The sequence below is a fragment of the Carica papaya genome, chromosome 8 (assembly GCF_054855325.1).
Source record: "Carica papaya isolate Zhongbai chromosome 8, ASM5485532v1, whole genome shotgun sequence".
Taxonomy (NCBI): domain Eukaryota; kingdom Viridiplantae; phylum Streptophyta; class Magnoliopsida; order Brassicales; family Caricaceae; genus Carica; species Carica papaya.
Window position 1 is genome coordinate 16,102,119 of NC_142316.1, and position 12,875 is coordinate 16,114,993.

Below are 12,875 nucleotides of genomic sequence, written 5' to 3' on the forward strand. Positions count from 1 at the left end.
ATATTTGAATGAGAACGAGAGGAGCAGTGTGCACGTACAATGAAACAAATAACAGGTGGGGGAAGAAAGGAGAAGGAGTTTATGTATTTGCAGCGCAAAATTAAACAGGTGCGATCATACCAGCACTAATGCACCGGATCCCATCAGAACTCCGTAGTTAAGTGTGCTTGGGCGAGAGTAGTACTCGGATGGGTGACCTCTTGGGGAGTCCTCGTGTCGCACTAATTTTTTTTTCAGACGGGTCGTTCGACGTTACGCGCGACTGGAACTAGGGTCCACTGGTTTATACGCAAATGTGAGTCAAGAAGCATGGGCATTTTAATCGATATTAGAACGAGAAGGAGAGATGCAGAGTGCACGCACAAGGAAACAAATGACGGGAGGGAGGATGGAGGGAGAAAAAGTGTATGTATTTGCAGCGCAGAATGAAACATGAGCAATCATACCAGCACCAATGCAACGGATTCTATCAGAACTCTGCAAGTTAAGGGTGCTGGGGCGAGAGTAGCACTAGGATGGGTGACCTCCTGCGAACTCCTTATATTTCACCCATTTTCTTAGGAAGTCCTCGTGTTCCACCCATTTTTTTGTAGATGATTTTTTCGACGATACGCGCGACTGGAACTATGGTCCTCAGGTTTATTCGCAAATGTGAGTCACGGCAGCGTAGCATTTTACTTTATATTGAAACGAGCACGGGAGGTGCAGTGCGCACGCACAAGGAAACAAATGACGGGAGGGGGAAGAAAGGAGAAGGAGTTTATGTATTTGCAGAGCGGAATTAAACGGGTGCGATCATACCAGCACTAATGCACCGGATCCCGTCAGAACTCCGCAGTTAAGTGTGCTTTGGCGAGAGTAGTACTCGGATTGGTGAACTCTTGGGAAGTCTTCGTGTCGCACCAATTTTTTTTCGGACTGGTCTTTCGACGTTACGCGTGACTGGAACTAGGGTCCGCTGGTTTATACGCAAATGTGAGTCAAGAAGCAGGGGTATTTTAATCGATATTAGAACAAGAAGGAGACGTGCAGTGTGAACGCACAAGGGAACAATTGATGGGAGGGGGAGGGAAGGAGAAGGAGTGTATGTATTTTCAGCAAGAAATGAAACAGGTGCGATCATACCAGCCCTAATGCAACGGATTCTATCAGAACTCCGTAGGTAAGGGTGCTTGGGCGAGAGTAGTACTAGCATGGGTTACCTCCTGCGAAGTCCTTATATTTCACCCATTTTCTTGTGAAGTCCTTGTGTTGTACCCATTTTTTTGCAGATGATTCTTTCGACGTTACGCGCGACTTGAATTATGGTCCTCAGGTTTATTCGCAAATGTGAGTCACGGCGCCGTGGCATTTTACTTGATATTAGAACGAGAACGAGAGGTACAGTGCGCACGCACAAGGAAACAAATGACGGGAGGGGGAAGAAAGGGGAATGAGTTTATGTAATTATAGCGCAAAATTAAACGGGTGCGATCATACCAGCACTATTGCACCGGTTCCCATCAGAACTCCGCAGCTAAGTGTGCTTGGGCGAGAGTAGTACTCTGATGGGTGACCTCTTGGGAAGTCCTCGTGTCGCACTAATTTTTTTTTCAGACGGGTCGTTCGACGTTACGCGCGACTGGAACTAGGGTCCACTGGTTTATACGCAAATGTGAGTCAAGAAGCAAGGGTATTTTAATCGATATTAGAACGAGAAGGAGAGATGCAGAGTGCACGCACAAGGAAACAAATGACGGGAGGGGGGATGGAGGGAGAAAAAGTGTATGTATTTAATGCGCAGAATGAAACATGAGCAATCATACCAGCACCAATGCAACGGATTCTATCAGAACTCCGCAAGTTAAGGGTGCTTGGGCGAGAGTAGCACTAGGATGGGTGACCTCTTGCGAAGTCCTTATATTTCACGCATTTTCTTAGGAAGTCCTCGTGTTCCACCCATTTTTTTGCAGATGATTCTTTCGACGTTACGCGCGACTTGTATTATGGTCCTCAGGTTTATTCGCAAATGTGAGTCACGGCGCCGTAGCATTTTACTTGATATTAGAACGAGCACGGGAGGTGCAGTGCGCACGCACAAGGAAACAAATAGAGGGAGGGGGAAGAAAGGAGAATGAGTTTATGTATTTGCAGCGCGAAATTAAACAGGCGCGATCATAACAGCTCTTATGCACCAGATCCCATCAGAACTCCGCAGTTAAGTGCTCTTGGGCGAGATTAGTACTCGGATGGGTGACCTCCTAGGAAGTCCTCGTGTCGCACCAATTTTTTTTTAAACGGGTCGTTCGACGTTACGCACTTCTGGAACTAGGGTCCGCTGGTTTATACGCAAATGTGAGTCAAGAAGCAGGGGCATTTTAATCGATATTAGAACGAGAATGAGAGGTGAAGTGTGAACGCACAAGGAAACAAATTACGGGAGGGGGAAGAAAGGAGAAGGAGTGTATCTATATGCAGCGCGAAATTAAACAGGTGTGATCATACCAGCACTAAAGCCCCGAATCCCATCAAAACTCCGCAGTTAAGTGTGCTTGGGCGAGGGTAGTCCTCGGATGGGTGACCACCTGGGAAGCCCTCGTGTTGCACCTATTTTTTTTCAGATGGGTTTTTCGACGTTACGCGCGAATGGAATTATAATCCGCTGGTTCATTTGCAAAGGTGAGTCACGGTGCCGGGGCATATTACTTGATATTAGAACGAGAAAGAGAAATGCAGATTGCACGCACAAGGAAACAAATGACGGGAGGGGGGATGGAAGGAGAAAGTGTGTATGTATTCGCAGTGCAGAATGAAACATGAGGGATCATACCAGCACTAATGCAACGGATTCTATCAGAACTCCGCAGTTAAGGGTGCTTGGGCGAGAAAAGTACTCGGATGGGTGACCTCCTTCGAAGTCCTTATATTTCACCCATTTTCTTGGGAGGTCCTCCTGTTGCACCCATCCTTTTGCAGATGACTCTTTCGACGTTACGCGCGACTTGATTTATGGTCCGCAGGTTTATTTACAAATTTGAGTCACGGCACCGTGGCATTTTACTTGATATTATAACGAGCACGGGAGGTGCAGTGCGAATGCACAAGAAAACAAATGACGGGAGGGGGAAGAAAGGAGAAGGAGTTTATGTATTTGCAGCGCGGAATTAAAAGGGTGCGATCATACCAGCACTAATGCACCGGATCCCATCAGAACTCCGCAGTTAAGTGTGCTTGGGCGAGAGTAGTACTCGGGTGGGTGACCTCCTGGGAAGTCCTTGTGTCGCACAAATTTATTTTCAGACGGGTCGTTCGACGTTACACGCGACTTGAACTAGGGTCCGCTGGTTTATACGCAAATGTGAATCAAGAAGCAGGGGCATTTTAATCGATATTAGAACGAGATGGAGAGGTGCAGTGTGAACGCACAAGGAAACAATTGATGGGAGGGGGAGGGAAGGAGAAGGAGTGTATGTATTTTCAGCACGAAATGAAACAGGTTCGATCATACCAGCACTAATGCAACGGATTCTATCAGAACTCCGTAGGTAAGGGTGCTTGGGCGAGAGTAGTACTAGCATGGGTTACCTCCTGCGAAGTCCTTATATTTCACCAATTTTCTTGCGAAGTCCTCGTGTTGCACCCATTTTCTTTTTTTCAGATGTGCCGTTCGACGTTACGCGCGACTTTAATTATAGTCCGCAGATTTATTTGCAAATGTGAGTCAAGGCGCCGTGGCATTTTACTTGATATTTGAACGAGAACGAGAGGTGCAGTGCGCACGGACAAAAAAATAAATGACGGGAGGAGGAAAAAAGGGGAATGAGTTTATGTATTTGTAGCGCGAAATTAAACAGTTGCGATCATACCAGCATTAATGCATCGGATCCCATCAGAACTCCGCAGTGAAGTGTGCTTGGGCGAGATTAGTACTCGGATGGGTGACCTCCTGGGAAATCCTCGTGTCGCACCAATTTTTTTTCAGACGGGTCGTTCGACGTTGCGCGCGTCTGGAACTAGGGTCCGCTGGTTTATACGCAAATGTGAGTCAAGAAGCATGGGCATTTTAATCGATATTAGAACGAGAATGAGAGGTGAAGTGTGAACGCACAAAGAAACAAATGACGGGAGGGGGAAGAAAGGAGAAGGAGTGAATGTATTTGCAGCGCGAAATTAAACAGGTGCGATCATACCAGCACTAAAGCTCCGAATCCCATCAGAACTCCGCAGTTAAGTGTGCTTCGGCGAGAGTAGTACTCGGATGGGTGACCACTTGGGAAGCCCTCGTGTTGCACCTATTTTTTTTCGGATGGGTTGTTCGACGTTGCGCGCGAATGGAATTATAAACCGCTGGTTCATTTGCAAAGGTGAGTCACGGTGCCGGGGCATATTACTTGATATTAGAACGAGAAATAGAGATGCCGAGTGCACGCACAAGGAAACAAATGACGGGAGGGGGGATGGAAGGAGAAAGAGTGTATGTATCTGTAGTGCAGAATGAAACATGAGGGATCATACCAGCACTAATGCAACGGATTCTATCAGAACTCCGCAGTTAAGGGTGTTTGGGAGAGAAAAGTACTCAGATGCGTGACCTCCTGCGAAGTCCTTATATTTCACCCATCTTCTTGGGAGGTCCTCGTGTTGCACTCATCTTTCTGCAGATGATTCTTTCGACGTTACGCGCGACTTGATTTATGGTCCGCAGGTTTATTCGCAAATGTGAGTCACGGCGCCGTGGCATCTTACTTGATATTAGAACGAGTACGGGAGGTGCAGTGCGCACGCACAAGGAAACAAATGATGGGAGGAGGAAGAAAAGATTAGGAGTGTATGTATTTGAAGCGCAAAATTAAACAAGTGGCATCATACCAGCACTAATGCACTGGATCCCATCAGAACTCTGCAGTTAAGTGTGCTTGGGCGAGAGTAGTACTCGGATAGGTAACCTCTTGGGAAGTCCTCGTATCGCAATAATTTTTTTTCAGATGGGTAGTTCGACGTTACGCGCGACTGGAACTATGGTCCGCTGGTTTATACGCAAATTTGAGTCAAGAATCAGGGGCATTTTAATCGATATTCGAACGAGAATGAGAGGTGCAGTGTGAACGCACAAGGAAACAAATGATGGGAGGGGGGGAGTGAAGAAGGAGTGTATGTATTTTCAGCACGAAATTAAACAGGTGCGGTCACACCAGCACTAATGCACCGGATCCCATCAGAACTCCGCAGTTAAGTGTGCTTTGGCGAAAGTAGTACAATGATGGGTTACCTCCTGGGAAGTTCTCGTGTTGCACCCATTTTTTTTTTTCAGATTTGCCATTCGACGTTACGCGCGACTTTAATTATGGTCCGCAGATTTATTCGCAAATGTGAGTCACGGTGCCATGACATTTTACTTGATATTTGAACGAGAACGAGAGGTGCAGTGCGCACACACAAGGAAACAAATGACGGGATGGGGAAGAAAGGAGAAGGAGTTTATATATTTGCAGTGCGAAATTAAACAGGTGCGATCGTACCAGCACTGATGTACCGGATCCCATTAGAACTCCGCAGTTAAGTGTGCTTGGGCGAGAGTAGTACTCGGATTGGTGACCTCTTGGGAAGTCCTCGTATCGCAAGAATTTTTTTTCAGATGAGTCGTTCCACGTTACGCGCGACTGGAACTATGGTCCGCTGGTTTATAAGCAAATGTGAGTCAAGAATCATGGGCATTTTAATCAATATTAGAACGAGAATGAGAGGTGCAATGTGAACGCAAAAGGAAACAAATGATGGGAGGGGGGGAGGGAAGAAGGAGTGTATGTATTTGCAGCGCGAAATTAAACAGGTGCGATCATACCAGCACAAATGCACCGGATCCCATCAAAACTCCGCAGTTAAGTGTGCTTTGGCGAAAGTATTACAATGATGGGTTACCTCGTGGGAAGTTCTCGTGTTGCACCCATTTTCTTTTTTTCAGATGTGCCGTTCGACGTTAGGCGCGACTTTAATTATGGTCCGCAGATTTATTCGCAAATGTGAGTCACGGTGTCGTGGCATTTTACTTGATATTTGAACGAGAACGAGAGGTGCAGTTGGCACGCACAATGAAACAAATGACGGGTGGGGGAAGAAAGAAAAAGGAGTTCATGTATTTGCAGCGCAAAATTAAACAGGTACGATCATACCAGCATTAATGCAACGGATTCTATCAGAACTCCGTAGGTAAGGGTGCTTGGGCGAGAGTAGTACTAGCATGGGTTACCTCCTGCGAAGTCCTTATATTTCACCCATTTTCTTGTGAAGTCCTCGTGTTGCACCCATTTTTTTGCAGATGATTCTTTCGACGTTACGCGCGACTTGAATTATGGTCCTCAAGTTTATTCGCAAATGTGAGTCACGGCGCTGTAGCGTTTTACTTGATATTAGAACGAGAACGGGAGGTGAAGTGCGCACGCACAAGGAAACAGATGACGGGAGGGGGAAGAAAGGGGAATGAGTTTATGTATTTGCAGCGCAAAATTAAAGAGGTGCGATCATACCAGCACTAATGCACCGGATCCCATCAGAACTCCGCAGTGAAGTGTGCTTGGGCGAGATTAGTACTCGGATGGGTGACCTCCTGGGAAGTCTTCGTGTCGCACCAATTTTTTTTCAGACGGGTCGTTCGACATTACGCGCGTCTGGAACTAGGGTCCGCTGGTTTATACGCAAATGTGAGTCAAGAAGCAGGGGCATTTTAATCGATATTAGAACGAGAATAAGAGGTGAAGTGTGAACGCACAAGGAAACAAATGAGGGGAGGGGGGAAGGGAAGAAGGAGTGTATGTATTTTCAGCACGAAATTAAACAGGTGCGGTCACACCAGCACAAACGCACCGGATCCCATCAGAACTCCGCAGTTAAGTGTGCTTTGGCGAAAGTAGTTCAATGATGGGTTACCTCCTGGGAAGTTCTCGTGTTGCACCCATTTTCTTTTTTTCAGATGTGCCATTCGACGTTACGCGCGACTTTAATTATGGTCCGCAGATTTATTCGCAAATGTGAGTCACGGCGCCGTGGCATTTTACTTGATATTTGAGCGAGAACGAGAGGTGCAGTGCGCCCGCACAAGGAAACAAATGACGGGAGGGGGAAGAAAGGAGAATGAGTTTATGTATTTGCAGCGCGAAATTAAAGAGGTGCAATCATACCAGCACTAATGCACCGGATCCCATCAGAACTCCGTAGTTAAGTGTGCTTGGGCGAGAGTAGTACTCGGATGGGTTACCTCTTGGGAAGTCCTCGTGTCGCACTAATTTTTTTTTCAGACGGGTCGTTCGACGTTACGCGCAACAAGGGTCCACTGGTTTATACGCCAATGTGAGTCAAGAAGCAGGGGCATTTTAATCGATATTAGAACGAGAAAGAGAGATGCAGAGTGCACGCACAAGGAAACAAATGACGGGAGGGGGGATGGAGGGAGAAAAAGTATATGTATTTGCAGCGCAGAATGAAACATGAGCAATCATATCAGCACCAATGCAACGGATTCTATCAGAACTCTGCAAGTTAAAGGTGCTTGGGCGAGAGTAGTACTAGGATGGGTGACTTCCTGCGAAGTCCTTATATTTCATCCATTTTCTTAGGAAGTCCTCGTGTTGCACCCATTTTTTTGCAGATGATTCTTTCAACGATACGCGCGACTTGGATTATGGTCCTCAGGTTTATTCGCAAATGTGAGTCATGGCACCGTAGCATTTTATTTGATATTAGAACGAGCACGGGAGGTGGAGTGCGCACGCACAAGGAAACAAATGACGGGAGGGGGAAGAATGGAGAAGGAGTTTATGTATTTGCAGCGTGGAATTAGACGGGTGCGATCATACCAGCATTAATGCACCGGATCCCATCAGAACTCCGCAGTTAAGTGTGCTTGGGCGAGAGTAGTACTCGGATGGGTGATCTCCTGGGAAGTCCTCGTGTCGCACCAATTTTTTTTCAGACAGGTTGTTCGACGTTACACGCGACTGGAACTAAGGTCCGCTGGTTTATACGCAAAAGTGAGTCAAGAAGCAGGGGCATTTTAATCGATATTAGAACGAGAAGGAGAGGTGCAGTGTGAACGCATAAGCAAACAATTGATGGGAGGGGGAGGGAAGGAGAAGGCGTGTATGTATTTTAAGCACAAAATGAAACAGGTGCGATCATACCAGCACTAATGCACCAGATCCCATCAGAACTCCGCAGTTATGTGTGCTTGGGCGAGAGTAGTACTCGGATGGGTGACCTCCTGGGAAGTCCTCGTGTCACACCAATTTTTTTTCAGACGGGTCGTTTGACGTTACGCAGGACTGGAACTAGGGTCCGCTGGTTTATACGCAAATGTGAGTCAAGAAGCAGGGGCATTTTAATCGATATTAGAACGAGAAAGAGAGGTGCAGTGTGAACGCACAAGGAAACAATTGATGGGAGGGGGAGGGAAGGAGAAGGAGTGTATGTATTTGCAGCGCGAAATTAAAGAGGTGCGATCATAGCAGCACTAAAGCCCCGGATCCCATCAGAACTCCGCAGGTAAGTGTGCTTGGGCGAGAGTTGTACTCGGATGGGTGACCACCTGGGAAGCCCTCGTGTTGCACCTATTTTTTTTCGGATGGGTTGTTCGATGTTACACGCGAATGGAATTATAAACCGCTGGTTTATTTGCAAAGGTGAGTCACGGTGACGGGGAATATTACTGGATATTAGAACGATAAAGAGAGATGCAGAGTGCACGCACAAGGAAACAAATGACGGGAGGGGAAAGAAAGGAGAAGGAGTTTATGTATTTACAGCACGAAATTAAACAGGTGCGATCATACCAGTACTAATGCACCGGATCTCATCAGAACTCCGCAGTTAAGTGTGCTTGGGCGAGAGTAGTACTTGAATGGGTGACCTCCTTGGAAGTCCTCCTGTCGCATTAATTTTTTTTTCAGACGGGTCGTTCGACGTTACGCGCGACTTGAACTAGGGTCCACTGGTTTATACGCAAATGTGAGTCAAGAAGCAGGGGCATTTTAATCGATATTAGAACGAGAAGGAGAGATGCAGAGTGCACGCACAAGGAAACAAATGACGGGAGGGGGGATGGAGGGAGAAAAAGTGTATGTATTTGCAGCGCAGAATGAAACATGAGCAATCATACCAGCACCAATGCAACGGATTCTATCAGAACTCCGCAAGATAAGGGTGCTTGGGCGAGAGTAGCACTAGGATGGGTGACCTCCTGCGAAGTCCTTATATTTCACCCATTTTCTTAAGAAGTCCTCGTGTTGCACCCATTTTTTTGTAGATGATTCTTTCTACGATACGCGCGACTTGAATTATGGTCCTCAGGTTTATTCGCAAATGTGAGTCACGGCACCATAGCATTTTACTTGATATTAGAACGAGCACGGGAGGTGCAGTGCGCACGCACAAGGAAACAAATGACGGGAGGGGGAAGAAAGGAGAAGGAGTATATGTATTTGCAGCGCAAAATTAAACGGGTGCGATCATACTAGCATTAATGCACCGGGTCCCATAAGAACTCCGCAGTTAAGTGTGTTTTGGCGAGAGTAGTACTCGGATTGGTGACCTCTTGGGAAGTCTTCGTGTCGCACTAATTTTTTTTCAGACGGGTCGATCAACGTTACGCGCGACTGGAACTAGGGTCCTCTAGTTTATACGCAAATATGAGTCAAGAAGCAGGGGCATTTAAATCGATATTGGAACGAGAAGGAGAGGTGCAGTGTGAACGCACAAGGAAACAATTGATGGGAGGGGGAGGGAAGGAGAAGGAGTGTATGTGTTTTCAGCACGAAATGAAACAGGTACGATCATACCAGCACTAATGCAACGGATTCTATCAGAACTCCATAGGTAAGGGTGCTTGGGCGAGAGTAGTACTAGCATGGGTTACCTCCTGCGAAGTCCTTATATTTCAACAATTTTCTTCTGAAGTCCTCGTGTTGCACCCATTTTTTTTGCAGACGATTCTTTCGACGTTACGCGCGACTTGAATTATGGTCCTTAGGTTTATTCGCAAATGTGAGTCACGGCGCCATGGCATTTTACTTCATATTAGAACAAAAACGGGAGGTGCAGTGCGCACGCACAAGGAAACAAATGACGGGAGGGGGAAGAAAGGGGAATGAGTGTATGTATTTGCAGCGCGAAATTAAACATGTGCGATCATACAAGCACAAATGCACCAGATCCCATCAGAACTCCGCAGTTAAGTGTGCTTTGGCGAAAGTAGTACAGTGATGGGTTACCTCGTGGGAACTTCTCGTGTTGCACCCATTTTCTTTTTTTCAGATGTGCTGTTCGACGTTACGCGCGACTTTAATTTTGGTCCGCAGATTTATTCGCAAATGCGAGTCACGGCGCTTCTGCATTTTACTTGATATTTGAACGAGAACGAGAGGTGCAGTGTGCACGCACAAGGAAACAAATGACGGGAGGGGGAAGAAAGGAGAAGGAGTTTATGTGCTTGTATGATCGCACATGTTTAATTTCGCGCTGCAAATACATACACTCATTCCCCTTTCTTCCCCCTCCCGTCATTTGTTTCCTTGTGCGTGCGCACTGCACCTCCCGTTTTTGTTCTAATATCAAGTAAAATGCTACAGCGCCGTGACTCACATTTGCGAATAAACCTGAGGACCATAATTCAAGTCGTGCGTAACGTTGAATGAATCATCTGCAAAAAAATGGGTGCAACAAAAGGACTTCACAAGAAAATGGGTGAAATATAAGGACTTCGCTGGAGGTAACCCATGCTATTACTACTCTCGCACAAGCACGCTTACCTACGGAGTTCTGATAGAATCCGTTGCATTAGTGCTGGTATGATCGCACCTGTTTCATTCTGCGCTGCAAATACAAACAATTTTTATCCTTCCCTCCCCCTCCCATCAATTGTTTCCTTGTGCGTTCACACTACACCTCTCCTTCTCGTTCTAATATCGATTAAAATGCCCCTGCTTCTTGACTCACATTTGCGTATAAACCAGCGGACCCTAGTTCCAGTCGCGCGTAACGTCGAACGACCCGTCTGAAAAAAAATTGGTGCGACACGAGGACTTCCCAAGAGGTCACCCATCCGAGTACTACTCTCGCCCAAGCACACTTAACTGCGGAGTTCTGACGGGATCCGGTGCATTAGTGCTGGTATGATCGCACCCGTTTAATTCTGCGCTGCAAATACATAAACTCCTTCTCCTTTCTTCCCCTTCCCGTCATTTGTTTCCTTGTGCGTGCGCATTGCACCTCCCGTGCTCGTTCTAATATCAAGTAAAATGCTACGGTGCCGTGACTCACATTTGCGAATAAACCTGAGGACCATAATTCAAGTCGCGCGTATCGTCGAAAGAATCATCTGCAAAAAAATGGGTGCAACACGAGGACTTCCTAAGAAAATGGGTGAAATATAAGGACTTCGCAGGAGGTCACCCATCCTAGTGCTACTCTCGCCCAAGCACCCTTAACTTGCGGATTTCTGATAGAATCTGTTGCATTCGTGCTGGTATGATTGCTCATGTTTCATTCTGCGCTGCAAATACATACACTTTTTCTCCCTCCATCCCCCCTCCCGTCATTTGTTTCATTGTGCGTGCACTCTGCATCTATCCTTCTCGTTCTAATATCGATTAAAATGCCCCTGCTTCTTGACTCACATTTGCGTATAAACCATTGGACCCTAGTTCTAGTCGCGCGTAACGTCGAACGACCCGTCTAAAAAAAAAATTAATACAACACGAGGACTTCCCAGGAGGTCACCCATCCGAGTACTACTCTCGCCCAAGCACACTTAACTGCAGAGTTCTGATGGGATCCGGTGCATTAGTGCTGGTATGATAGCAACTGTTTAATTTTGCGCTGCAAATACATAAACTCCTTCACCTTTATTCCCCCTCCCGTCATTTGTTTCCTTGTGCGTGCGCACTGCACCTCTCGTTGTCATTCAAATATCATGTAAAATGCCACGGCGCCGTGACTCACATTTGCGAATAAATCTGCGGACCATAATTAAAGTCGCGCGTAACGTCGAACTGCACATCTGAAAAAAAGAAAATGGGTGCAACACGAGAACTTCCCAGGAGGTAACCCATCATTGTACTACTTTCGCCAAAGCACACTTAACTACGGAGTTCTGAGGGGATCCGGTGCATTTGTGCTGGTGTGACCGCACCTGTTTAATTTCGTGCTGAAAATACATACACTCCTTCTTCCCTCCCGCCTCCAATCATTTGTTTCCTTGTGCGTTCACACTGCACCTCTCCTTCTCGTTCCAATATCGATTAAAATGTCCCTGATTCTTGACTCACATTTGCGTATAAACCAGCGGACCATAGTTCCAGTCGCGCGTAACGTCGAACGACCCATCTGAAAAAAAATTGTTGCGATACGAGGACTTCCCAAGAGCTCACCCATCCGAGTACTACTCTCGCCCAAGCACGCTTAACTGCAGAGTTCTGATGGGATCCAGTGCATTAGTGCTGGTATGATGCCACTTGTTTAATTTTGCGCTTCAAATACATACACTCCTTCTCTTTTCTTCCTCCTCCCGTCATTTGTTTCCTTGTGCGTGCGCACTGCACCTTCCGTACTCATTCTAATATCAAGTAAAGTGCCACGGCGCCGTGACTCACATTTGCGAATAAATCTGTGGACCATAAATCAAGTCGCGCGTAACGTCGAAAGAATCATCTGCAAAAAGATGGGTGCAAGACGAGGACCTCCCAAGAAAATGGGTGAAATATAAGGACTTCGCAGGAGGTCACCCATCCGAGTACTTTTCTCGCCCAATCACCCTTAACTGCGGAGTTCTGATAGAATCCGTTGCATTAGTGCTGGTATGATCTCTCATGTTTCATTATGCACTGCAAATACATACACTATTTCTCCTC

At 46.6% G+C, this 12,875-nt stretch overlaps 5 non-coding genes and 20 pseudogenes across 5 annotated transcripts; 21 read left to right on the forward strand and 4 right to left on the reverse strand.

Annotated features, from left to right (window-relative positions):
- The first annotated feature begins 106 nt into the window (after positions 1-106).
- Positions 107-225, forward strand: LOC148243058 (5S ribosomal RNA). The gene has a single exon (XR_015814967.1). It is a non-coding gene; the product is annotated as a 5S ribosomal RNA (ribosomal RNA).
- Positions 226-787: 562 nt separating this feature from the next.
- Positions 788-906, forward strand: LOC148243059 (5S ribosomal RNA; annotated as a pseudogene).
- Positions 907-1,465: 559 nt separating this feature from the next.
- LOC148243060 (5S ribosomal RNA) lies at positions 1,466-1,584 on the forward strand (annotated as a pseudogene).
- Positions 1,585-2,146: 562 nt separating this feature from the next.
- LOC148243061 (5S ribosomal RNA) lies at positions 2,147-2,265 on the forward strand (annotated as a pseudogene).
- Positions 2,266-2,470: 205 nt separating this feature from the next.
- On the forward strand, positions 2,471-2,589 carry LOC148243062 (5S ribosomal RNA; annotated as a pseudogene).
- Positions 2,590-3,149: 560 nt separating this feature from the next.
- LOC148243063 (5S ribosomal RNA) lies at positions 3,150-3,268 on the forward strand. The gene has a single exon (XR_015814684.1). It is a non-coding gene; the product is annotated as a 5S ribosomal RNA (ribosomal RNA).
- Positions 3,269-3,831: 563 nt separating this feature from the next.
- LOC148243064 (5S ribosomal RNA) lies at positions 3,832-3,950 on the forward strand (annotated as a pseudogene).
- Positions 3,951-4,155: 205 nt separating this feature from the next.
- Positions 4,156-4,274, forward strand: LOC148243065 (5S ribosomal RNA; annotated as a pseudogene).
- A 561-nt stretch (positions 4,275-4,835) lies between these two features.
- On the forward strand, positions 4,836-4,953 carry LOC148243066 (5S ribosomal RNA; annotated as a pseudogene).
- Positions 4,954-5,157: 204 nt separating this feature from the next.
- Positions 5,158-5,276, forward strand: LOC148243067 (5S ribosomal RNA; annotated as a pseudogene).
- Positions 5,277-5,484: 208 nt separating this feature from the next.
- Positions 5,485-5,603, forward strand: LOC148243068 (5S ribosomal RNA; annotated as a pseudogene).
- A 204-nt stretch (positions 5,604-5,807) lies between these two features.
- Positions 5,808-5,926, forward strand: LOC148243069 (5S ribosomal RNA; annotated as a pseudogene).
- A 563-nt stretch (positions 5,927-6,489) lies between these two features.
- On the forward strand, positions 6,490-6,608 carry LOC148243070 (5S ribosomal RNA). The gene has a single exon (XR_015814715.1). It is a non-coding gene; the product is annotated as a 5S ribosomal RNA (ribosomal RNA).
- Positions 6,609-6,812: 204 nt separating this feature from the next.
- LOC148243071 (5S ribosomal RNA) lies at positions 6,813-6,931 on the forward strand (annotated as a pseudogene).
- A 209-nt stretch (positions 6,932-7,140) lies between these two features.
- On the forward strand, positions 7,141-7,259 carry LOC148243072 (5S ribosomal RNA; annotated as a pseudogene).
- Positions 7,260-7,815: 556 nt separating this feature from the next.
- Positions 7,816-7,934, forward strand: LOC148243073 (5S ribosomal RNA). The gene has a single exon (XR_015814592.1). It is a non-coding gene; the product is annotated as a 5S ribosomal RNA (ribosomal RNA).
- Positions 7,935-8,139: 205 nt separating this feature from the next.
- Positions 8,140-8,258, forward strand: LOC148243074 (5S ribosomal RNA; annotated as a pseudogene).
- A 205-nt stretch (positions 8,259-8,463) lies between these two features.
- Positions 8,464-8,582, forward strand: LOC148243075 (5S ribosomal RNA; annotated as a pseudogene).
- Positions 8,583-8,787: 205 nt separating this feature from the next.
- LOC148243076 (5S ribosomal RNA) lies at positions 8,788-8,906 on the forward strand (annotated as a pseudogene).
- Positions 8,907-9,468: 562 nt separating this feature from the next.
- LOC148243077 (5S ribosomal RNA) lies at positions 9,469-9,587 on the forward strand (annotated as a pseudogene).
- Positions 9,588-10,147: 560 nt separating this feature from the next.
- LOC148243078 (5S ribosomal RNA) lies at positions 10,148-10,266 on the forward strand (annotated as a pseudogene).
- Positions 10,267-11,031: 765 nt separating this feature from the next.
- LOC148243079 (5S ribosomal RNA) lies at positions 11,032-11,150 on the reverse strand. The gene has a single exon (XR_015815798.1). It is a non-coding gene; the product is annotated as a 5S ribosomal RNA (ribosomal RNA).
- A 562-nt stretch (positions 11,151-11,712) lies between these two features.
- Positions 11,713-11,831, reverse strand: LOC148243080 (5S ribosomal RNA; annotated as a pseudogene).
- Positions 11,832-12,040: 209 nt separating this feature from the next.
- LOC148243081 (5S ribosomal RNA) lies at positions 12,041-12,159 on the reverse strand (annotated as a pseudogene).
- A 203-nt stretch (positions 12,160-12,362) lies between these two features.
- On the reverse strand, positions 12,363-12,480 carry LOC148243082 (5S ribosomal RNA; annotated as a pseudogene).
- Between the last annotated feature and the right edge of the window lie 395 nt (positions 12,481-12,875).